Below are 27,242 nucleotides of genomic sequence, written 5' to 3'. Positions count from 1 at the left end.
TTAGGTAATCTTGAACCAATGAGGAAGGATCGTCCGTTTGCTGCTTCTTCCTTGACTCCCATGGTAAACGTACAAAGTCAGCAAGGTGCTATCTACAAGTTTATCACCTAGTTGCTAACATTCATGTACATTAGATTCACTCTGAATTCCGACAAGAGCCCTGCAATCTCAACTATTAGCTATTCAGAATGCCACTGCATGAAAATGAACTATTCTAAAGCAGAAACATTCTAGTTGTAATTTGTGGGATTAAGTCATGAGATTCACGTCTTGATGTAGGCACCATTGTATAATGCACCGTTTAGCATTCATTATTGTGCATATGTGGCAGCTAGAAATAACTAAACATGATGAGAACATGTAGTTTAGGAAAGGAAGAAATACATTTTTAAAGTCAGCACATTCTACAGAAATTACAAGTTTAATGAAGTCAAATGTGAATTATTTATTTATTTAATACAGCATAGGTCTGCATTTCCTAAAAAGCATTCAATTATTTAAGAAGAAAATGAACGGAAAGGAAAAGAAAGGGTAGAGAAAATAAATGAGATCTAGTGTAATCCTAGCAATGTAATTTCGATAGAAATGAGTTCTTTCTACAAAATTCATGCTACCCGTTAATTTGCACATTTAAGAAAAGGCGCGTTTGCCTGCATTTTATTCTGTAAGCATTCTCATGTTAATTTCTTGTGATTATTAGGACACTTATTTTAGCTAAATTTTCCTGCTCTGTCACTCCCTTACCAGATTACTAAACATATAGGGTCAGATTTATGAGCTCTGGCGCATCTCTGCAAATCAGCAGGGAGGCGCCAGAACTGATGCGTCACGCAATTCCCTCCTTGTGGCACCACAGATTCGCCGCATTTACAATGCGGCGCACCATGGTGCAAGGAAGGGCAGATGCGTGACGCATCTTGTGGTGTACGGGCGGCTCATTGCTGGAGTAGCGTCGCAAGTGCGACGCACTCCTGCAATGTACAGAGGCCACCCATACATAACGTGGTGCGTCACTCCTTACGCCTGCTTCAAGCAGGCGTAAGGATTTGACCCAGCAGCGTCGTAAAACTGACTCAGTGAAATCTTGTAGATTTCACTGCGTCAGTTTTACGGGGCTTTCCTACGAGGGAACGCCCACCCTGCGACAGAACGCCCACATGAAACCTGACGCAGGTTTCATGTGGCGCAGGGCTTTACAACGTGACGCATCTGCCTAGATGCGTCACGTTGTAAATAGGTCACAGGGATGCGCCATGTTTCCATGCCATTGCGTGTCGCAACGGCGGTGTGAATGTGGCGCAAGTCCGACATAAATCTGCCCCATAGTTATTTGAGCAATTCAACGAGAACAACCAAGATGGCCCGCTCTGTTAGAAGTTGTTTAATTAAAACTTGGGCTTAATAAGTGTTTAATATAATATTTCAAGTCCTGGAAATAGAAAATGCGTGCTTTATACTTGTTTGCCGTAAACGCATATGGGATCCTGTGTGTAAACATGCACATGTTATCCGGAGCTCACAGTTAACCCAGGATGGCAGAGTCATTGTTCTCTGAGCGCTACTGAAGCAGCTCGAGTCCATTCTCGGCCCCCTGCCAGCGCGCGGCGCAACCAATAATGAGTGTCTGCCACATGTGCAAGGCACCACATGCAGGCCGGGAACTTTTATGTCTGGAAGCGCTCGGTCTAGCACAGAACAGCAAGTTTGGCTATTTAAAGCCAGAATGTGACACCGGAACTGGAATTAGTTCATCTGTGAAGCATCAAAGGACTTTTCCACGGCGCATTTCATGGCTCTGCTTGTAACCGTGAAAGGCACTTTGAAAAGATTCGCAGCCGTCTGGGTGAGATGCTTGCTTGCTACGTTTGTGGTGTAGCTCGTGCTGCTGAGTCTGTCGAGTCTGCCAGCACTGCTGCAATTAGCATACAGTGCCTGACACAAAGGATGCCTTTGCTGGCTTCAGCAAATGGCCGCCTTTGTGCCCCGGGCAGAATATGGAACAGTTTCTGAATCTGAGTTGTGTCTGTTGAACACACACAATGCACTCATTTGTTGCAGGCTCCCTAATCCATTTAAACGAATAGTTACAGAAAAAGAAAAAACAAATTATGCATGTTTTCAAAAACAATACCCAAATGACAGTATGTTTCCTCTACGAAACTAAATGCAAATGTATTTTCCTATCTCCTTGCAGCTAGAGAATTGGCGTATGGAAATTAAAAAGAAAAACAAAGTGAATCGCTTTTCATAACTGTTGATGGTGAGCTGACATTTCTTAAATCCTGCCTCCTAAAATGGAAATGCTAAGTGTTGTTATGTCACTTGGTGTGGACTCATGCAAGTGGTTCCATGATGATTTATCAGCCTGTTCATCAGAGAGCAAGATTTCCTGCATTCATCCGCAAATACATATTATTACTTGCTTCCTGTAGCTGTCTCACTTTCACCCTTTAGTTGGCCAGGCTCTATGGGCTCACCGGCAACACCAGTATCAAAGGCACAGAGTTTGGGAGATTTGCTTGACTGTGGCCCCTCTTACATTTCAGGTTAATACAGTCAATAAAATAGCAAAGCAAAACCCTCAAGAACTCAGTAGAATCCTCTCCTTCTGATACTGTCTCTCTGAAAATGACCCTCGTTCTCAACATTCTCTACTCAATGCTAGCCTTGTGTAAAGCCAAGCAGTAGAAGTCCATTTACATAGACCTGCCAAAAACAGAATCTTATAAAGTCCAAAGAACCCAAAACTGGAGGGCCAAGCTCATACAGGACCTGAGCAGCAGACATCATATCAAACCCATCCGCAAAACACTATACTGGTTACCTTTGAAGGAAAAGCCACAGTTTAAAACATAGGGGGAAATTTACAAAGAAGTAATGCAGTGTAGTGCAGACACCAAAGATGGTAACTGAATCAAATGAAAGAGCAGAACAGTGACATATCCGTTAAGATGGGAAGTAAGTTGAGCAACCTGTACCACGCAGTCTTTACAATGCAATGCCTTTACCACGCATCATTTACCATGCACATCTTTACCACGCCTGTGCCTTTACCTCGCACATGCCTTTAGCCTTTACCACGCATATATATATACTAGCAGCCCGTCCCGACGTTGTCCGGGAGCAATTAGGCTTCAGGGCCCCCGCCCGCCCCGACGTTGTCCGTGGGTCCCCCGGAGCCTTCCTCCATATATTGCAGTATTATACCTCTATGTTTACTTTGTACGCTATTGTAACCTGCACACGCAACTTTTTCCTCCTGTAATGCACCGTTTGGCTCACTTTTTTAATGCTCCGTTTGCTTCCTCTTGCTACCTGCACACGTCACTTTTTCCTCCTATATCTCTATGTTTACTTTCTACGCTTTTGTAACCTGCACACGTAACTTTTTCCTCCTGTAATCCACCGTTTGGCTCACTTTTGTAATACTCCGTTTGCTTCCTCTTGCTCACGATGTACGCTTTTGTAACCTGCACACGTAACTTTTTCCTCCAGTAATGAACCGTTTGGCTCACTTTTGTAATGCTCCGTTTGCTTCCTCTTGCTCACCATTTTCATTTTTGCTTCATTTTTCCGCCGCTCTCCGCTCCTAAATAAATAAATAAATAACTTACCTCATCCGCCGCTCACTGCTCCTCCCCGCCTGTCCGCCCATCCTCACCGCCTGTCCGCCGCTCCTCACCGCTCCTCCCCGCGCCATGTCCGCCGGTCCTCCTCGCGCTCCTGGACGCCGCTCCTCCCCGCGCTCCTCACGTCGGGCACGAACGTCGTGGCCGGCGCTTCTTCCAAGGGACCACTTTTTTTTCGGTAAATTTTTTAAATAACGTATATTTATTACGTTTATATAGCCTATGTCCATCTGCACACCCGGACGATTACAACGATGTATCGGGTGTGTGGATTGGCGCTGTGGTTCCCGAGTTTACCCGCCTCAAAGGTTCAAAGTTCTTCCTTTATAATAGTAGTATAGATATATATATATATTGACTGAAAAAAAACAAAGGTTTCAGGGGCGTTTAGGCTTAGATTTCACTCGTACAAAACTATAGAAATTCAGCAGTTATATTTACCTGAGCGAACTATAACTTACGGCCCGCAAAGCACTGCTTATGACCTCACCTCACATATTACATCACTAATGACATGGTCACTGACATCACTGATGAGATCTCAAATGACATCACTGATGACATCATCCAGTGAGTGTGTTTGGTAAATGTTTCTGAGACTCAAAGATATATATTAAACTAGACCATAAGTTAAATTACTATTTTTTATTTACTACCAATGACTTATACTGTCTCTAACATATGTCACCTAAGTGGCTTTATGACTGTCTGTGCCCTAAAGAAACTAAAATGTGCCCTATCCATGCACAGTTTTCTCATCAATAATTTTACTGCAAATGTTACAGTGATATTAACAATGATGTCATAGAAGAAGTCTTGAGTGATGTAATATCTGGGGTAATTATCAGTGCATGCAAGAGTGCAAGTTTTAGTTACCTTAGTGCATGAGCTATAGTTATATAACCATGACAGCTGATTTTGTGTGTGTAAAATCTGAACATAACTATAACGTCCCCATAACCTTAGTTTTTTTAGTGAATTTCTAAGGTTTTTTAAATTCTATTTCCTAACTATAACGTCCCTGTAACCTTTGGATTCTTCAGTGAATTTCTAGGGTTAAGTAAGATGTCCCTGACAATGCACGGTGAGGGGCGGGGGGGTGGACACAGGATCTGCCCTTGCATTGTGCGCCTCCACCCATGCTTGCTGCTCCTGCCCCTCCTCCTTGCCATCTACTGTCCAGTTCAATGCCCCCTGCTCTCTCATTACAGCCCTGTGTGTCCATTGTTCTGCCACTGCCCTTTCCCGCCTGCTCCGAACAGTTCGCTTGCTGCCCCATTTACCTCCTTCCTACCATTTGTTGTCCGAGTCCATGTGCCAGCCCCCTCCCACTGCCCTGCAAGGTCCGATGTGCTGCCACAGCCTTCTATTTAGCTTGATTTTCCATAGCCCAATTCTGTGCTCCAAAACGCATAATGAGATAAGGGAATAAACATACACGTACTGCAACAGTTTCGTGACCTGAGAGTACATTTCTGTTTTGTTTGCATTAAACATATATCAAATATATGCACCTCCTGCTCACGCTATTTCTGTGCTTGGACCAATGGTGGATGGGGTCTAGGGGACCCAAGGCAAGACTTTTTGTTTTCTTTTTGCGGGACCAAGAACGTTTTGCAGAGCACCTCTCCCACAGCTACCTCTTTGGATTTCTCCAATACCGTCCCCCAGCACTACTCACCTGGGAGCCACTGATGCATCCTGGGCATTGGAGTCCGTTGATTTTCTCGGACCCTGAACATTATCACCTGAGGATCCCATGGCTGAGGGGCGGAGCTGACATTTGCACCTATCCAGTGCGGAGGGGTGCATTCTAAACTGCAGAGCGTGAGGACTTCCGTTTTCACCACCGCAGGCGCTGAAGAGGCCACACCGGCTGAAATTTATCCGCCATTAATTTGAATTAAAGAGTTTTGCCATTGAAATCCCCGCAGAGGCTCCTGCTTCTTTCCTTGAGAGGAGGCGTTTACTTCATATATATATATGTATATATGTGTGTGTGTGTGTATATATATATATATGCAACCAGTCTTCCACACAATGACAGGCGTAGACTCCGTGAGTAATCAAGCAGAACAGATGTATTTGTCAAGAAAAGCCACAACGCGTTTCGATGGCAAGCCGCCTTTGTCACAATAAATATATATATATACATACACATCCAAAATAGCACTTAAAAACAGTTACCTGCAGAAATATCACTTGCAGAAACAAAAAGCTAGACCTGGGGCTATTACGATGTTGTGACAGGCATAAATGCAAAGTATGGTACTGACCGCAAGGTGCGTGCATCGGGCACGGAGTCATTCGGATGCTGAAACAACAGTACCTTGGAAAAGGAAGTCTATGGACGATGCACGGCGTCGTGGAGGTGAGGAGTTTGTGCAGAGGTCGAGGCCGGTACCCTGGTTGCCACAGGGGAGGCAAGGCATCGTGTCTGCATGGAGGCGACGTGTTGAATCCTGGACAGGGGAAGTTGGCGGCATCAGCAGTGAGGCGTCAGTACCGGTGAGGTGATGCACAGTCGAAGAGTTTGTGAAGTCACCCTCAGAGGTTATTGGCTCCGCGATAATGGGTTGCTGCCGCTGGCTGTGACTGCGTCGGTGCGAGCACTGGCATGGGGAAGGTCAATAACCTCCAGCGTTGGCAGGCATTGAAGAGCATCGGAGCTGCCTGCATTTTAGAGGTTTACCAACTCCTGAGGTGGAAGCCGGGAGTACGCTCGTTTTAAAAAAAAAATTTTAAATACTGAAACTAACTGTTTTTAATCTGTGTGCACTTCGCCCTGAGCACTTACCCGCCCCCATTGGCATCAGGAATCCCTGCGCAGCCGATGTAAACGCTCCCGCGGGTCTGACATCTCTTGCCGCCATTTTTCTCCAAACCCTCAGGCCAGGCCCACGGCCGAGAGGCCACGCCCCCCCTGGGTCCTCTACTTAAGGCGCGCTGTTGTGTTGAGCCCGCATTAGAGGTTTACCAACTCCTGAGGCGGAAGCCGGGAGTACGCTCGTTTTTAAAAAAAAATTGCAAATACTGAAACTAACTGTTTTTAATCTGTGTGCACTTCGCCCTGAGCACTTACCCGCCCCCATTGGCATCAGGAATCCCAGCGCAGCCGATGTAAACGCTGCCGCGGGTCTGACATCTCTTACCGCCATTTTTCTCCAAACCCTCAGGCCACGCCCACGGCCGAGAGGCCACGCCCCCCTCTGGTCCTCTACTTAAGGCGCGCTGTTGTGTTGAGCCCGCATTAGAGGTTTACCAACTCCTGAGGCGGAAGCCGGGAGTACGCTCGTTTTAAAAAAAAATTGCAAATACTGAAACTAACTGTTTTTAATCTGTGTGCACTTCGCCCTGAGCACTTACCCGCCCCCATTGGCATCAGGAATCCCTGCGCAGCCGATGTAAACGCTGCCGCGGGTCTGACATCTCTTGCCACCATTTTTCTCCAAACCCTCAGGCCACGCCCACGGCCGAGAGGCCACGCCCCCCCTGGTCCTCTACTTAAGGCGCGCTGTTGTGTTGAGCCCGCATTAGAGGTTTACCAACTCCTGAGGCGGGAGCCGGGAGTACGCTCGTTTTTTTAAAAAAAATTGCAAATACTGAAACTAACTGTTTTTAATCTGTGTGCACTTCGCCCTGAGCACTTACCCGCCCCCATTGGCATCAGGAATCCCTGCGCAGCCGATGTAAACGCTGCTGCGGGTCTGACATCTCTTGCCGCCATTTTTTTCCAAACCCTCAGGCCACTCCCACGGCCGAGAGGCCACGCCCCCTCCCTACACTATAAAACATGTGCCTCCCCCGGACGTGCAGCGGACGCGCGCAGCAGGCGCGCCGCCTGCGCGCCAAAGGCAAGCCCGTCAGCGCCCGTCCGTGCCAGGCCGGGCCAAGGGGCCAGTCATGCCGGTTATCCCATCTCATACTCGGCCAACTCCCTCAGAGAACTGCAACTCCCTTACCATTCACCCTCTCCCGCCACCATCAGACGAATCAGTACAGCTGGCCTCGCGCGCTCAGACCTACGCCCCCCAGCCGGAACATTCCCCCCGCTAAACCGGTCAGGAGTGACACTTCCATCCGGGTGTTGTATCTGAACATCCGTTCCCTGGTAAAACACCAAGCCGATATCTATATCCTCCTGTCTAACGAGAAACCAGACGTACTTCTGCTCACAGAAACCTGGCTGACTACAGATTCTCTCCCTGACATTCTGGCAACCCTCCCCCAGATTACTACATCCTCCACGCCGACCGCAATGGAAATCGCCCAGGGGGTGGGGTGGCAGCCATCATATCAAAACACCTCAACTTCATCTCCACATCTTCCCTTACCCTCCCGGAAGTAGACAACCAAATCATCAGCCTAAAAACTGATGCAGGAGCCCTAACACGCCTTCTCCTATATCGGCCCCCACACTCTATGCCATCCTTCGCTGCCACCTTGATCGAACAGCTGTCCGACCTACTCACATCGCACCCCAGACTAGCTCTCTTTGGCGACCTTAACTATTGGTTCAATGACGTCAACGCCGGGCCCCACGCCACAGAACTCTCTGAAGCCCTCAATAGCCTTAACATGATCCAACAAATCTCCTTGCTTTCCACATCAAGGGCCACATCCTGGACGAGATCTGGACCCAAAATGTAATGCTCTCCCAGCCATCTGTCTCCCCCTGCGTCTGGTCAGACCACCACCTAGTCGAAACTACCCTCACTGTTATTGGCAGGACCTCCGCCCCTCTGATAGCTGGCGGCCTCTCTCGCAAATGGAACTCCCATGACTCCCAAGGTTTCCTCGCGACCTTAGCCGACACCCGGCCAGCTATCAATCCGCTAACCAATATCGACACGTTGGAAAGTGATATTGGCACATGGCTAAAGTCGGCCAGCGACCAATTTGCCCCCCTTACCAAGTTCCCTCGCACCAGACACCACTACTCCCACAGATGGTTCTCTGACGACCTTAAGAAACACAAACTGAAGGTGCGCCAGCTGGAACGGACGTGGAGACGCAATTACTCCGAGCCAGACAGACTATAATACACGATAGCTCGCAGAGAATACAAAAATGCAATCTCCTCAGCCAAATCGGAACATTTCTCCAACAGAATTTCGTCTGCGGACAATAAATCAAAGGAGGTCTTCAAAATCATGAACGAACTTACCTCAGACGACGGAACTCTCCCGGGTCAGACAGAAATCAATAGAGAAAATCAATAAAATCAAGGACTCCATCCCCCCCTTCCTCAGATATCCCCCCTAGACACTCCTTCGAACAATTCATCGACCTTCACCCACTTCCCCACCCTCAACCCCAACTCACTAGCTGAACTTGCGACCCAGGTAAAATCAGGCTCTCCGAATGACTGCTGCCCTCCCACGGTCCTACGGAACGTCTGTCTCAAATTACCCGACTGCATTTTACCCCTGCTGAATGGCTCCCTCAGCACCGGTATTGTCCCCAGCACCTTCAAAGAAGCCATCTTAGTGCCTCTCCTGAAGAAACCCGGTGCGGACCCGGCGGAACTCTCCAACTATCGTCCCATATCGCTCTTGCCATATTTTTCCAAGCTAATGGAGGCCCACGTCACCCGGTGTCTCTCCAACTTCACCGAGACCTCCTGCCACTTGGAGCCTAACCAGGCCGGCTTTAGGCCAGCCCATTCCACAGAGGCCGTCATCCTAGCAGTCCTGGATATGCTGAGGAGGAACGCTGATACAGGAATCTCCCAGGCCCTCGTACTCCTGGATCTGTCGGCCGCGTTCGACACGGTTGACCACAACATCCTCCTTCACCGTGTCGAGCGGGCAGGCATCCAGGGTCCTGCCCTCAAATGGACTCAGTCCTTTCTGACCGGCAGAACACAAGCCGTCCGCCTGGGCCCCTACACAGCGCCCAAAACCCCCACGACCTGTGGAGTCCCTCAGGGTTCCTCCCTGTCACCCCTATTATTCAACCTCTACCTTCGGCCCCTGATCCACTCGCTTCAAAACTGGGACATCACAGCGAACAATTACGCTGACGATCTGCAGATCATCTTTCCACTCAACTCCTCGGACGCTCTGGACAATTTCCATTCCGCCATGATACACATCCAGGAGTGGATGAACTACAATCAATTAAAATTAAATCCTGGGAAAACTGAGCTCCTCCTCCCCGGCTCCAGCCCCTCCCACTGGGGCCCGCAGTTCTGGCCTAACAAACTAGCCCCCCCCCCGGTTCCTGCAAAATCAGTAAAAAGCCTTGGTGTGACCATCGATGCCGAACTCTCCCTCAGATCGCAAGTGGGCACCGTGATCTCATCATGTACGTTCCAGCTTCGTAAAATCCGCAAAGTCAGTCATCTACTACCACCAGCCGCTCTGGTCCAGGTTATCATCTCCCTGGTACTATCCCGCCTGGACTTCTCCAATTCCCTGTATCACAGACTCCCAAAATCACTACTGCATCGCCTCCAGGTCGTGCAGAATCAAGCAGCCCGTCTCATCTACAAAACTCCCAAATGGCAGTCGGCCAAACCCCTGCTACACAAACTGCACTGGCTACCTATAGAACAAAGGGCGGCCTTCAAGCTGGGTTGCCTCACATTCAAATCCCTCCGCTGTACCAACCCCGCCTTTTTGACATCACTCATCAACCCACACCATCCAGCTCGCAATCTTCGTTCAGCTCACCTCAACCTGCTTGCTGTCCCCAAATCCAAAACCAACAAACTCGGTGGCCGTCGGTTTGCCCTCCTGGCCCCCAAATTCTGGAATCCTCTCCCCCTGTCCATCAAATCCAGTAGCTCCCTCCTTCATTTCCGGAAACTACTCAAAACCTTCCTCTTTCCCCCACCCAGCTAAACTCCGCTTCCTCCGACCTCAGCCCCACCTCTGTCTTACAGCGCCAGGAAACCCACGGTGTCAGCGCGCTTTACAAATCCCACTTAACATAACATAACATAACATCTGAGTTTTTTTCTTGCTTACTTTAAGTTTCTTCCAGCTCCCAACAGCAGTAACAGCCTTCGGAGGCCCAACCCTGGAATAGGCACCTCCTGGTAGGTCAGAACTCCCAGCAGTGGAGTTCAGGGGAGCTGGTGGCGAAGTCTTTTTGACTCTGAGCCTTCAGAACAGGAGGCCAGCACACACCAGCCCTTAGAGATTCTTCTTCAAGCAGGTTGTCAGCAAAGTTCCGGTATTTGACCTCTACCTTAGTAGAAGCAGCATCTGCAGGCCAATTCAGCAAAGCACATAGCAAAGGGGCAGTACTCCTTCTTACTGCTCTCCAGCTCTTCTCCTTGGCAAAGGGTTCCTCTTGAGTCCAGAAGCCAGAAGTGATCTAATTCTTTGGGGTTTAAGGTTCACTACATATACCCCAATTTGTCTTTTTTCCCTTTGTGGCAAGGGTCTCTGAGCCCAGTCTGAACTAGTTCTGTCCTCTCTAGTGCAGCATCACTACAGGTGGAGACAACATTGTGCAGAGGAGACACTGCCTATTTAAGTTTAAGTGAAACTCCTCCCACCACTTCAAATGCCACCAAGGTCTCTTCAGCTCAGCTCGGAGTCACCCAGGAAAGGTAAGAAACACCTCAAACCCCCTTGTGGCTGTCTACAGTGAATGCACATACCCAGCCCCTGTCACTCCAAAACCAGACAGTCAATACACAAACAAGTAGAGGCACACAGAATGGTTAAAGTGGAGTTTTCAAACACACCATTTAAAAACCATCTCCCTAAAAAGGTGTGTTATTACATTCTGAGTTCAGAGAGCCTGAACTCCACTTCTCTATCTTGTCACAATGGAAAGCTATACTTGTAAGATGTTACAAAGTAACTCCCATGTTAGCATATGGGCAGAAAGCCTTTCAATAGTGAAAAACGAAATAGGCAGTATTTCACTATCAGGACAGGGCAAACACACCAGCACATGTCCTACCTTTCACCTACGCTGCACCCTCCCCATGGGGGTACCTTGGGCCTACCTGAGGTCGCCTTACGTGTAGGAAAAGGGAAGGGGCCTGGAAAGTGGGTGCACTTGCCAGGTTGTCATGGCAGTTTAAAACTGTGCGCATACACTGCAGTGGAAGGTCTAAGATACCTTCACAGGGCTCATCCTATGGGTGGCACAACCAGTGCTGCAGGCCCACTAATAGCAATCAATTTTACAGGCCCTAGCACACTCTTTGCACATTACTAGAGACTTGCCAGTAAATCAAATATGCCGATCATGATAACCAATATTGACAACACTTTACACATGGAGCACTTGCACTTTGACACCGATCGGCAGTGTCAAAGTACTCTAAGCATCTAGGCCAGCAAAATTAAATCCAGCACAGCATAAAAAATACAGGAGGTAGAGGCAAAAAGTCAGGGTTAACCACGCCAAGGATCCCAAGGCTAACACATTGTATTCCGTGACTTGCCCAAATTAGCTTGCTTACTCTCATAGCTGTATTCAATGTCCATAAAAGCTAAAGGAACATTTTAAAAGTAAGCTAAGTAAAGCATTTGTGTGGAATTCTTGTTAGAACCATATGCATGTTACAAGTAAGCTTTGGCAATTTAAGGAGCACACAGAAAAAACATAATTAGCAATTTTGAAGCCAAGTGGCTGAAAAAGAAATGAAATATAGCAATTCTTATGATGCAACTCTTGCTACACCCTTCTAGTGGTCAGTCATGATTGCTCACATAAATCCCAACCTGCAATGATTGTTGTGGTTCAGCCAAGTGGCTGAATGGTCATCCATCCACATCCCAGAATCCACAATAGACTACTAGGTACCCTAGTGAATTTTTAGAAGCTTGAAAACACGTCTGTTATACAGCAATGAGGAATGACCATATCAAAATCAAAAAGCAAACATGCAAAAAGACATTTTAGCTTGCAGCCTCTATGTCGAGTATAAAACCTATACCCGCACCATGTGCTCAGCAAATAAAAACATACTTTCTCCTAACTGTTCTAAATATTACATATGAATACCAGCTGGTATACTGTTGAGGAGAAAATGGATGTCTAAAACTAAACCCTATATGTGAGGATAAGATATACATGAAACTCATATATTAAGAGACTCAAAACCCTCAAAGAACTCATAAAATCCTCCAAAATCCAGCCATTGGAGGGAGGGGAATTAAGACTATGGGCTCATCAAAGAGGAGAGTAAAGATGCAGAATTCCTATGTCCCATCAGCTGACGTGGGTATGAAGTACTTCATCTTCATTCAGGCCTCCTGGGGATTTACTCCCAAGCGGGATGATATATTCCGACTCCAGTACTCTAATTTTCTTCTCCCAGCCTTCTCCGCAGACATTCTGTGGAATCCTGTCAATGCCAAAATGTCACAATAGGTCAGTATATCAGTTATGAATCTTTGTGCAGTGTCTTGCTACTGCAAAATGTATATGCATGTTCGTAATGGCTCTGTAATGTTCCAGCACCTTCTTCTTTACAGGGCAGATAGTGCTCACCACATAATGATAACCACATGGACACACAAGGACATATACCACATAATCATTGTCACATGTGATAAATTTGTTAATGCGGAGTGTTTGTCCCGCGGGTAGTACATATTCTCTCTTATTCGTGGTTCAATGGCAGGCTTAGCATCCACCACATTTGAAAAAAAACTGTCTGTTCTTGAACCACCCACTTCTGTCTGTGTCGGTACTAGTGTAACTGTGAATTAGAAGATCCCTCAAAGGTTTTGCTTGACCATAGGTCACAGAGGATGTGGTGGCATGACTTTACCAATGACTGGGTCTGTTTTGATCAGATGTCAATGCTTTTTGAAAACCTTTCGTAGAGCACATGATTCACAATTGTAAGTTAAGATAAGCATAACCATGTGGGGATCTTCCTGCTCGTTCTTTTTGTGGGTCAACAGGTGTTCTCTTGGTGTTAGTGCTGGTTTGCTACTAGCCTCTTAAAAAACTTTGTAGGGGTATCCCCTAGCTCTAAATCTGAATGTCATCCGACACTCCTCATCCTTAAAATTCTGGGTGGTATACATGCTCTTTTTGCCCTCAAAAGCTCGCCATAAGGGGTACTCCACTTCAATTTCTCTGGGTGGTGACTTTTGGCATGAAGGAGGTTTTCACTAGCAGTCCTTTGCAGTATAGGCTGGTTTGGATGTTCCCTTCTACTAATCTGACAGCTACGTCCAGGAAGTCCATTTCAGTGTTGTAGATTTTGTGTGTGAAGGCCAGGTTGAAATTGTTTTGAGCAATATGTGTTAAGAAAGCAAATAATTCATGTTCAGGACCTTCGCATATCAGAAATAAATAATCTATTTAATGAGCCCAGATCCTAATGTGGTCGGTCCATCTCTTATTCTCATCTGTCCAAACATACTGCTCCTCCCACCATCCATAAACATACAGACGTAGCTTGGGGCAAAGCAACTTCCCATAGCAGTACCAACAAGTTGGCGGTACCGCACATCATTGAATACAAAAAAGTTGTTTTCTAAACAAAAACATAGCATGTCCAATTGCATCACAGAGGGATCAAATCTATGTATCGACTTGCCCCTGAATAAATGTTTGTGTGCTTTTATGCCTAAATCATGGTCATTAGATTTACATAGGAATACTACATGTAGGGTAGAAAAGTAAAATTGGTCTGCCATGGTATACCCTGAAATTTTGCTGATAAAGTCTGTGTTGTCTCTGCAATATGACGGCAAGACAACCACATAGGGGAGAAGGTGGAAGCCAAGGTAAATGGAAGTTTGTTCAAGCAAGGCTGCCATTGGCTGAGATTATCGATCTGACAGATGGCTCCATCTTGTTTTTGTGTTCTTCGGGCAACATATAGAAACAAGGTGCAACCAGTTACTTTATTAAAAGAAACTGTTATTCATCAGTATGCAACCGTTCTTTTGTTTTCCATCCATCAATACACAAATGGGTACGCGGCAGGGCTGCCCCTTGTCACCTATGCTGTTTGATATTAACATCGAACTTCCGGCACAACAGTTAAGGGCAGACAGGCAGGTTGCCCCTTTATACTCATCAGCATAAAACAGCAAGATTTATTTATTTATTTATTTATTTATTTATTTATGTATTTAAAGAGTTTTATATACCGCGAACAAGACCCTTGGGTTTCAGAGCGCTTTACATTACATGAGGTAGATTAGAGACAAGTCTTGTATATAACTATAAACAATGATATGACGTAGGTAAGTATACATCTATAAAGGTAATATAAAAATACACGGTTAACACAGTATATACAGTGACATGCGGTAGATTAGGGAGATAACATTCTCTATGGTGAAAATGTGGACTTCCTGATTGCAAAAGTTTTTAAGTGTCTTTCCCTGTGCATTCTGTCTTCTTCAATTCTGGGTCCAGGATTAGTAAAGTACCGATCGAGGCTATCCCCAATACAGCTGTAAGACTTTAAGTAATGGGTTAATACAGTATGTATAGTGATATGAGGTAGATTTGGGATACACTTCAGTGTAAAAGATTTTAGTTGACTTATCCTGTATATTCCATATTCTCCAATCCTGGGTCAGGATTCGTGTAGTATCGTCCGCGAGTATCCCCAACACCGCTGGTGAATTTCTTTTCACTTCCCTAGTGTATATGTCTTGGTCTGAACTATGGCATGGTGCTAAAGATGAACTGTCTCATCTATGGGAGGTACTTGCTCATTAGAAATATTTTTGTTTCCCTCTTAAAGGTTGCTGTGTTTGTTATTTTTCTAAGGTTTGTCGGAAGAGAGTTCCAGATTCTGGGGGCTGCTCCTGAGAAATCTCTATCATAAGTTCTCTTCTTCCGCAAATTGGGTGGCCTCAGTAACAGCTCCTTGGCACTCCTAGGCCTAGGTATTCGCAGGATTTGAGTGGTTCTGATTGTATTTGGCCTACTTCTATATCCGAACGGTGGATGCAGGCTATGCCACCCCCTGTCTTTTTTAGTCTATCCAGTCTCACAATGTTATACTGAGAGGGAACTAGTAGATCCATGACCGGAGATGATGATTCCGATAGCCATGTTTCCGTTAGGATTGTCCTGCCAATTTCCTGGCTAATGATGAGATCAGCTATGTCTGAAGCATGTTTAGCTGCGGACCTACAGTTGAGCAGTAGGCATTTCAGTGGTTTCCCATCGCTATTTCGGTTCAGATTTTGCGGCTCGGTGATTATTCGGACTTGTAAGTTATTAAGGTTGGATTTCCTCTCTTTCTGTCTGGCTGTTCTATTAGCATTGATCTGGACTTTTCTGATTTTCTCCCCTCTACTGCGGTCCTTCGTCTCATACTCCCAGAGTAAGGATAGGGTTTCTTCCTCCGTTAAGTCTTTACGTTTATGGCATCGCCGTCTCATTACTCTTTCTTTGGGAGTTATATAATAGATCTTTGATGTGCTCGACTTTGGTGTGGGTTCTTTCTGAAGTTTCACGTAACTTTTCCGTCGCTTGCAGAGTATTTAGTATGTCCTGTGACATGTTGTCCATTTTTGGGTGTGTTCCCCCGCTATTTAGAGATTCACATTTTGCGTTCCCGTTTTTTTGCACATTTTCTCTTCATCGGGATCCTTTTCTTTTTTAAATTAGTTCGGTTTTCTGCTACACCTTTATTTGCATTGTGGGATGTGCTATCTAAGCTTTGTGCACATAATACCATGTTTGGGTGAGATACATTTTCTACATTTCTAGATGTCCTTTGAGCTGGAGTGGAGTAGGGTATGGCTGGGGTGGAATCTTTTATATCTGTTATTTTCTGGTTTTCAGAGAGTAGCCTAATCGTCGGAGATGCTCCGTGATTCAGGAGAGGTGTCGATTCTTCCCTCTGATGACTCTCTATGTCATTTTTCGCATATCGTGTAAATATTTCTGTTCTATCTGAATCATACTTGGGGAATGTGCTTCCTATTCCGGTTGTGTCTCTTAAGTGCGTAGACTGTTGTGGTTCCTGAGGTTCTCTAGTTAGTATGCTGTCTGTGGTGTAAGTGTCCCCGGAGTCTAGAGTGAATTCTTGTGGACTCAGGTGTTGTTGAGATCTTGAGTTCTCCGCATATCTTTTTAAGGTTAAGAATACATTGTCAAATTTTTCTAATTCAATGTTAGCAGCTTGTATCATCACTATTCCGTTCTTGTAAATAGTTATGCAGAGGTCTGCTCTGCACCTTGGTGATGAATTGGTCATAATGTTTATGCCATGTGGGATATTGGTTATAGATTTTATGTTGAGCATATTAGTAATGGCATCGCGCCATTTGGCGGTTCTTTTTGTAAAGAATATCATGTCATTCACGATAATGCCTTCAACTATGTTAAACGAGGGGTCAGAGATCAGCGTGTCTGGGTTTTTCCTCATTAGGTTATGCTAGAATTTTTTAGCTGCATTCCTCGATAGTTTGGTTGGATACTTTATGATGTGGGCGTTCATGCTTGTATGCTGACGGTTTTTTAATTTATACATCTGCCCCCAATATAACTGTGCTGAGAGTGGAGCAGTTGGTTGGAGAATTCGGGGCCTTGTCAAGGTATCTGGTAAACAAATCCAAGACAAAAATAATGTGTTGGAATGTAGAAGGGTGGAGTGAGAGGACTGGCTCAGAGATAAAATACATAGGGATCACGTTTGTTAATAAGGCGGATGAAATTCCCCTGTGTAACTTAAAAAGGGTAGCTAGGGAGGTTGATGTATTGCTCTCTAGGTGGAAGAACTTTCCCTTACAATTTACGGGCACATTAATTTAGTAAAGATGATAATCCTCCCTAAGTTAGCATATCTCTTTAATTGTATCCCCCTTACAATCCCTAGATTAAATATAGACAAAATCCAGGGGAAAATAGGTAGTTTTATGTGGGCTTCTATGGGGAAAGATTGACTTGGAAAATGCTTAGACGTAGGGTGGTTAAGAGTGGCTTGGCTTTCCCGGATTTATATATGTTTTCCATAGCGTTCCAGTTTAAGAATATCCGAATGTTGATGAAAAAAACCCGATAATTCTAGTTGGGGTAGGTTATTGGGAGAAATAACTGAGTATGTGGCCGTCAATGGGTTTCTGTACAAGTTTGGTGCCCTTAAGTTTTTAAAAACGTGTGACTGAAGGTTTTATTATACTGACTTTGCACCAATATGGGACTCCCCAGGCACCCCAAATAGAATAAAGGACCAGTGGAGTCTTCCACTACGGCCTACGGGGATTGTCACCTGGAGGGATTTGATGGCAATGCAGGGGTTGTTGGCTTGTGAAGTACTTAGAGTGAGAGTGGGGGATAGTCTATCCTGGTTTAAATACGTGCAACTGTCTTCCTGGTTTTCGGTCTCAAATGTGGGGATTGGGGGGAATTGGGAATTCGAGCCCTCCCTTCAGGACATCAGATGTAAAAAGAAGGAGGTCGCTGTCTGGTATTGGAAAGGGGTGGACTTTCAATCAATCTGGTGTGACTCTTTGAAATTACTATGCTCAGTTGTCAAACCAGAAAATTTAAAGAAAAATCATTTTTTACTATTAATAGACTGTATTGGACACCTTCAAAAATAGCTAAATTCGCCCTACCAGCCACCATCAAGTGTAGAAGGCGTGGCCTTCCAAAAGCCAACAACAATCATATTTGTTTTCGGTGTCCATGAATAAAAGCGTTCTGTTCTGGAATAGAGGCTATCCTAAAAGATATGTTTGGGGCAGCAATGGCTATAAACTCACAGTTAGTCCTCCTGGGAATGAATATGTTCTCACGCAGCACTTTGGGTTGGGAGCAGCGCAGCCTTTTGTTCTATCTGATGCTCATTGTATGTAGGGAAATCTGTAAGAAGTGGATTGAGCCATTTCCCCTGAAGGTCGCAGAGTGGATTAAAGCAGCCACCTAGTGTGGAGTTCTGATCAGGAATGCAAAATAGGAAGTGCAGATGGGGTATGGGCCGACTTTTCCAGATGGATTGGGTCTTAGGGAAAAGGTCTGGATTGAATGAATGATGCATCCTTTGATTGCACCAGGGTACCGCCCTAGGTAAAGGGCCTTAGGCCGGCCTGAGTGGAGGGGGCCTAGAGCAAATGCATTAGACTGCAAGGTGCACAGATATAGAGGCCAGAGAGTTGCAGATGCTATCGTGAATGATATGAGGACAAAAAATAAACCTCATATCTAAAATCTAAGAAAAAAAAGTAATTTTACAATTAACATAACCAATTATCAATTAAAAAAAATATGAATTATTAAAAACGAAATATTAATGCATTCAAATTAATTAACTTATCACCCCTTACCCTTAGAAACCCCACAATAGCACCTAAAATGAAACTGAAAAACAAAACTAGTTACACGATTAAAATAATTAATTGTCAAATAAATAATTAATAGTATTTAACAACTAATTATTAAATAATTAAAAGGTATTTTTTCCCCATCTTTTACCCCTATAAACCCCACAACCCGCACCTAAAAAACAATTAAACAATTAACATAATTGAATATCAACTATTTAGTTAATATTAATTTACAACTAAGGCCCTAATTAGGATGATTGTCCGGAAACCTCCGACCACAGGTCATAGGCTTTCTGACAGTCATCCTTCGTTTTTAATTCCGACTGCCGTATTATGATTACAGTGGTTACTGTTTACGAGAAGCGTCATGGACGCTTGAGCAGTAACAGGTTTTTATCTGCAACTATTGTGCCGTAATAGGTAAGCACTTATGAGAGGAAAATTGATATTAAACAGGATATATGATATATTCCAGTTTTGATAATACAATAGCATAGTGTTTTTTCACTTCTCATTTTTTGTCATTTGAATTAGGTTCCTTTATTTAAAACACGAAGGCTTAAGTGTTATTCGGTACAAACATATCGGTACAAACATATCGGTAACTTTAGTCATTTTTCTGGGTGTATAAATGATTATCAGCTAACTGAATTTCAATAACTGAACAGATGTCGTTGTTAGTTGTAGCTCTTCGGTAGTTCTCTATTTAGCTTCTCATTCTCCATCTAGGAACGTGTTTGCCCATCATAAATTTTGATTGTTTGCCATCAAAGCAATGTATCGCTGATTCTTAGAATTATCTTGTTTTTAATGTGGAAAATGGGAATACATACAGTTTCATCTTATGTTGCATTGATAACATCTAATAGGAACTTTCATGACAGCCACTACATGAATTAAATTGAAATAAAACATATGTCATTATATATAAAGAAGTTAAATAGGTTTCCTAGTATATTAACATAAAAAATAAGTGTGACACATTGTAAACATAAGTGTCCTGTTTAACTTGAAATATGGTTCCTTTCTTAGATTGCTTTTATTCAAGAAACCTGATACTGTATCATCAAACCATGCACCCGTTATATATATAATGATCATCGGTCATCAAATGTAGGTCAACATTTTCTTTACATACTAAAACAAAACCATAAATATAAATAAAAGAAGCTATATAAATGCTGATAACATAAAATGTGAATTATTGCAGGTTTCACAAGTGTTCTACTTATATCTACTTCACCCTGAGGTAGAAACACATCAGATATTGCGAAAAGTAAGCTGATATAAAATGCACTCTAAAGATAGTTGCATGAATTGGGAAAATTGGCCTATCTAATTCTACTCTGACTTTATCTAGCTATAAATTTTCCTTTCTCTCCTCCTTCTTTTCTTATTTCTGTAATTGTGACACTCCGGCTTCTAAAGCTCTGGTACTTTAGTGACTGAATAAAGGCATGTATATCATCACCAATATGAATTTGATTACAATATGAAAAATGATAGATTTAAGAAAATGTGTGCACAGTGTAATTTTAATTGTTTCCAGATTTCTGTGGCCATTCCTGACGAAGGCGCTGCATTCCCTGAAACTCACGTCAAAGAATATAGCCACTTTTTATTGTTATTTATAAAACTGTTAAGACAATAGGTCAACTGTGTTAAACAAGTTAAAACCTCTGTGAATATTGAGAATGTATTATGCATAATTGATGTCTTTTTAACAATACTTTGTCTCTCTTTTTTAATAAAATATATGAATTGTATCTGTATTTGTTAAAATTAAAGCTAATTGGTTGAATACTCCTCTGTTAGTCACACTGAGCCTTTTTCTTTTTATCTTTTGCTGTTGTGTATATCTTGTTCCATTGTGACAAATTGTAGACTGCCTAGGAACGTTATTTTCAACTGCATATTTTCCCTGCCCTAGGAACTTTACTTATATACAGGGGTTCTTGATATTTACATTCAAGAAAACCGTTGGCCAGTCGTAAATCAAACATAATCCCTTATGGACAGCATTTCGCTGTTGGGATTATGATGCCGGTTTCTGACAGGCTTTCTATGTCGGGCTTTCCGACATGGAAATCCTGTCGGAAAGTGACTTTGGTGCCCCCTAGCAGGGCCCCCTCTCTGCACGGCCTCCGGTTCATGGCCGATGGGGGCACCTATGGTGCCCCCCTGTAAATCCCTGCACCAAGTGGCAGGCACTCCCATTTCTCAATTGGAGCTTGTGCTGCAGCTGGTTTCCGATCACCATAGAAGCTCCCCTAGGGAAATAGGAGTCTACAACCGCACCATGTTCGGCCGCATCATAATTGTGGGTTTGGACCGCCGACCCGAGGTTGGTCGGTCTCGAAACCACAGGGATGTCGGTTGGCGGAAACTCTGACTGCCATCTTAAACAGCCCCTAATTATCAATGAATTAAAAATAAATTACATCTCACCCTTTAACCCTATAAACTCCACAATCTGCACCTAAAAAAGAAAAACTAAATTGTAAATTAACATAATTAATATTAAATAATTAATAATTAACAATAAATTATTAATTAATTAAAACTAAATTACTTCCCATCCTTTGCCCCTATAACCGCACAACCCACACTTGAAAAAAGAATTAGACAAATAACATATTTACTTACCAATTACTTCATTAATATTAATTAACAACTAATTATTAATTAATTAATGAAAACATTAATTACTTCCCACCCTTGACCCCTATAAACCCCACAACCCACACATAAATGTACATAAAAAGCGAATAGCATTATTAATAGAATTAAATATCAATTAAATAAATAATAGTAAATAAAGAAATCTTTAATTTATTATAATTAAATTACTTCCCACCCTTTACTCCTATGAACCCACAACCCGCTACAGAACTAAAAAGCGCGAAAATGTATTTAATAAAATTTCACACCTACTAAAAAATGTAACAAATATATTAAAAAAACATAAACTACTAGTCAGCGGATCCATCTGACAAATTTAAATGTGACTGCCCATAAGGCAGTCGTAATCATCCATTTTCCAAATATGGCTTGTGCAGTGGGCGGAAAAGGGGCGCTGCACAATCCACACTAGGAAAATGGATGTTTAAAAACATCCATGCACCACGAGCCAGGCACCATTTGGTGTCTGGCATGAGGGGTATTGATGTTTGCAGAGACTGCTGAGGGACGGGGGCTCTGCTAGGGCCCCCAAAGTCCATTTCTGCAACCTTTCAATGGCAGTCGGACTGCCATTGAAAGGCTGCTTAAAACGCACATCGTATTCCCTACGACGGTGCCTGAGCAGGCACCGCCCCAGTGTAGAGGATTACTTTTCGCCCACTGCCCGACTGGCTCCTTGATCCCATCGGATAGGCAGCGGTTGGTCCTTCTGTCCCCTGCCTTCACCTGCTGCATCATAATGCGATGGTCGCACTGCATGTACAGATGTTAGTCAGATTGCAACTGACAAGTTGCGGTTCGACCAACATGGTAATCAGCCCCTATATTTTTGTGATATAAATGACTTTGATATTTTAAAAATCAATATAACTTACCCTAAAATCGATATTCTTAACATCGATATTCTTGCTGATGATATTTCCATGTCAGAATATTTTGGACTCAATATTTATGAATGGCGATATTTTATACTCGATATTTTGTCTCTTCCAGTTGAGGTTTAATTTTTCTTAAATTACAAACCAGCCTTAATTAAATGGGAGGAGGGCTGTGTGGCCTCCCTCCCCGGGTTGAATGTGGCCTCGGGGACCCTATTCCCCAGGAAGCCCTGAAGCCCACCCAGGGCACCCAATGTGCTATGGAACCACGGGGAGCCTCAAGTACCCCGCCGTCCCAGCTGGCTCCCCGCCTCCTGAGGGAGCTGGCATTGCTATTGCACTCAGGGAGCTGCTTGAAATGCAGCTCCCTGTGTGCAAGAACAATAGTTTCATCTATTTCCCTGCCCTCATGTCTACGGGGAGGAAAGGAGATGGAACCTCTGGTTCCAGTAAGTGGGAGCTGTCTCAGAGCGCCAGCTTGCCGGAAGATGAGTGTATGCTTTTAGTTGGCAAGAGCTGTCAAGTCCCGCCAAGCAAAAGCAAACAGCTATGTCCTGGGGGTATGCACTGATCGTACATGTCTGTCCTGACTGCTGTGTTGGCAGTCTCACCTAGATGTCTGTAGGCACAAGTGGGGTCACAGTTTTTCCATAATAGTTTGGTCGGCACAGCTTTGCGCTCGCTCGTGTGAGTGGGTGGGGCGGTTGACCAAGCCTGCATTCTCGCTGGCAGTCTCAGCAAGGGTTTTCAGTGTGTTTTGGTGATATGCACACTGCCCTTACGTGGTGGAATTTAACACATTGTGTTCTGGGCCTGTCTCCTTGGCTGCCATGGCATTTTCAGCGTCATTGGTTTACTGGTTCTTTTTTGTTTTCAGGTTTGAAGTTCAGTGTCTCTGTCTCTGTTGAGCTGCAGTGTGGAGTCAGGGGGCACAACATGTTTGAAATAATGTGGAGGAGGCTGGTGCTTTTGTGCCTCTCCCTTCTTTGACTTCTATCCGGCAGTGGTCAGGCAATGACCTTGGACCCTCGCCTTAATTCGGATGGTGTGGAGGATCTGGTTTTGGAGTCTGAATGGAAAGACGTTGTGGAACATGGGTTTCCGTGTTTAATGGCAAAATGCTGTCCTTTGCAATCAAATTCCTTGCTTCAGTGAGGGTGGGTTCATTGTTGAGAGAATGGCTTCCCTGGGGAGATAATTTCTAAGGTTTTTTTTTTTACCTGCAAGCCCTGTTGAAGTAAGGGTAGGCTCTGCATGTTTATTTCTATTTCCAATTTTTCTATTTAGGCTGCGATCTTTTCTACATATGCTATTCTGTCCTTGCTGTAGGATTCCACTCCTGGGCTGAGATTTGGAGTTTTATTTTTTATATAGCACAAACTAGACCTGGAGGCATCAGAGCACTTTACATGAGCACCAGTTACGTTACATACAGACACATTCATTTTTGTTAGGCACAGGGAGATTACGTGATTTGCCAGATTCACAGATTGTTGAGCGTCCCTGCATAGACTTAAGCCCGGTTCCCCAGCTCTGAGGTCGACCACCCTAGTCATTGGGCCACATTATGAGTTGATGGACCATTGGTAGGACATTCTCCTACTTTGACGCTGACTGGACTGCAGGTCCAGCTCTTGTCAGACATTTATTTTGATTTCTTGGTGGCGGCTGCCTCTACGTCTGGGTCTTCTGTGGCGGTTCAGCGCAGATGTGGTTGAGGTCTTGGTAGGCGGATGCAGCCCTGAAAAGGTTGTTGATGAAGTTCCATTCCTCTGGGGTGTGGTTGTTTGGTTCCTCCTTGGAGGATGTGGTTCAGATATTTGAGGAGGATCCCGGGCTTCTGACCCCACTGGGGTCGGTCCGGCCTGGATTCTTCATGTTCTTGGAGGGCTTTTGATCCCGTTCACCAGGGTACATCTGACCAGCACTTTTGTGGAAGGGGCGCGGCCGGGGTGTTCCTTCTGCCGCCATGTCCCAGCTCCATTCCACGTCTTTACCAGCTGTCTCTTCACCCTGTCTTTGTGGCAGTGGACAGTGCAGGGGGGGGGAGCCGATTGTCTCCCTTTTTAGTGTAATGGCAGTGTTCAGATTTAGATAGTTTTTTTGGCAAACCCCCCCAACCTTTTTTGAGTCACACCTTATCCTCAGGAAAGTTTCAGTGTGTATTCAATTCTCTTTCTGTTCGTGATCCATATGGGCAATCTCAGGCCTGTGTTGGGTCTAATGTGACTGTTTCAATTCGTTCCCAATGTCAAGTTCCATTCTCATTCTACCCTTAATCGATTGAGGGGTTTGCTAGAGTCTGTAGGTCTGCTGGATGCTCCTGGGGGAACATGTTGCACCTCTACTTTGATATGCATGGGCCAGCCCCGGGTGGTGGTGGTCCCTGGGGCAGTATATGGCCTGGGTGGGGGACCTCTTGGCCCCCCTCCTTCACTATTAACAATTATTTGGCCCAATAGAGGTTGTGGCCCCTGGAGCCGGTCCACGCGACCCCCTCCTATCAAGTTTTTTATTTTAAAGTCCCAGGGAGATGGAGGTCCTAGGAGGGGGGGTCCAGGTGCCCCTCCTTAACAATTAAACTATGCATGCCCCCCCAGGGGCAATATTAAAAGCAAGCATGGGGTACTGCGCTTGTTTTTTTGTGGTGAAATTTGTAGTAAAATTCGCAAACATTTTGTGAAAATCACAGTGAATTAAAAAATATGTTTTTTGCTCTGTTGGGGTCCCTATTGGATGCCAAGAACGAAGCTATGGTGCAAGGGTATTTCTAACATGCCCCCTTTTCTTTTTGATGTTTTTCTTTGGGGCTCAGCTGACGCCAAGTCCCAAGATGGCTGCCAACAAATCCTGGTTGAAGTGTTGCCAGTCAATCAGACCTCTGCAGTTCTCGGCACAAGCTCGCTATTATTCGTGAAGTCGTCAGGGTTACAGATGTACAAATTTGGATTTCCTTTACTATATCACAAACTATTTAGCGAATTTCCACCAAATAACAAAAAGCACAATCTTCGGACCAAAAGCTAGCTTTCTGCCAAATTTCGCCGTTCGACTACAGGCATGGCTAAAGAGCCTGAGGGAATTACAATGAGAAAACACTTTTTTATGACCCCCCTTTTTCTTAATCCTTGCTTGACGAATCTCCATTAAAATTTCTATGCACATCTAGACCTAACCTGCCACTTAAAAAATGTTTTTTCATGAAGATTCATCAAATGGCACCAAAGTTATAGGCACTGAAAAAAAAAAGTGGTTATACAATATATATATATATATATATATATATTTTCCCCGGTTCACTGTAAACAGCGCTTCCCAATCCTATGATGCCGGTGCCAGCTGACGGCGACAGCAGATGTATTTCTATTCTTGTGAAGTCCTCAATAATACACCAAAAGATGCAAATCAGGAGTGGCACACCAGTAGACTGCTCAACATAAAATGTATTGTGCACCAAGTTTAAGACGACAGTTTTTGGTGTTCAGCCTTTATCAAGTACCTTTGCTACAGCAAATTCCCATAGAAATAGTAAACAAGGTTCATGGAAAATGAAAAAAGACTTCAGTATTTAAATTCACAATTTCTGAAACATTTTAACAAATTACTTTGCATGTTTAAGCATCATACCTTTGAATTCTTGAACGTAAAAATCACATCCAAAATTACAATTACATCTTCATTTATTCCAATCACCATGAAAATTAATGTTTGGGGAAGCAAGACACCAATTATGAGTGATGTATAGTTGACAGGACAAAAAAGCCACAATCCTGAGTAATGTACTCATTGTAATTGTAATATTCTGACTTCAGGGAATAGCCAAGCAATGCAAAATAAAACTAAATGAATAGGTGCATTAAGTGAGAGTGAGAAAGAAATATGTACATAGTGTGTTAAACCTGAAAAACTTAAAAGCGGGGAGTCTGGCCTGGTCATTTATAGTTATCAGAAATGTGCCATTGTCTACAGTAGGTCACCGATATGGCTCCACTACTGTATAGATGATTGTTATGTTAAAATTAGTTTTGTACGGCGCACAGCTACCCAAGAAGGGTTTCCCAACCCAACAAGGTTTTCCCAGATTCCAAATGGAGTCATTGGTTTGCTTTTGCCTAACTGACCCGGGGATTCGGCTTTTTATTAAAAGTGTTTACCGTGTGGTATAAACTAATAAAATTATAAGAATTATTCAGGAATCTCAGCTTACGAGGGAGAAGATTACATATACAGTTAACAGCCTATGTGAGTGGTCAATTCCTCTCCACTGTTTAGTCCAATGGGGGTTTTTGTGTTCAGGTCAATTATGTACCTCGACTCTAGAACCCGGAGACTTTTCTCTCTATCCCCTCCACGTATGTGTGGTAAGACTCGATCTACTCCAAATAATTTTAAAAGACTGTTGTTGCTTTTTATGTTTGGCTGTAAAATGACGAGCTACCGGATAACTGAAGTCTAGATTAGAAATAGCTTTAAATGCTGCAACATGCGCATTTTGAGTGGCAACTTAGTACTTCCAACGTACTGGAGACCACATGGCGCACTCCGGTACGTAGACTGTGAAAATCACTATTGCAGTTGATCATTTTGGAAATGGCCTTGGTTAACCCTTCACCTGTCGTGTAAGTTTTTAGATTTTTGCTGTTTTTACATGCCTTGCATGAATTACAGACTGTAAATCCATTAGTGGGTTTTAGCCAGGTACTTTGAATATCCTGTGGATAACTGTGCACCAAACGATCCCTCAAGGAATCTGAACACCTGATGGTCAATTTGAGTGCTTTGCCTACACGTTTGCCAATTTTTGGCTCTGCTGTCAGTAGACT

Source organism: Lissotriton helveticus, chromosome 4_1 (assembly GCF_964261635.1).
Source record: "Lissotriton helveticus chromosome 4_1, aLisHel1.1, whole genome shotgun sequence".
NCBI lineage: Eukaryota > Metazoa > Chordata > Amphibia > Caudata > Salamandridae > Lissotriton > Lissotriton helveticus.
Note: the sequence above shows the minus strand (reverse complement) of the source record.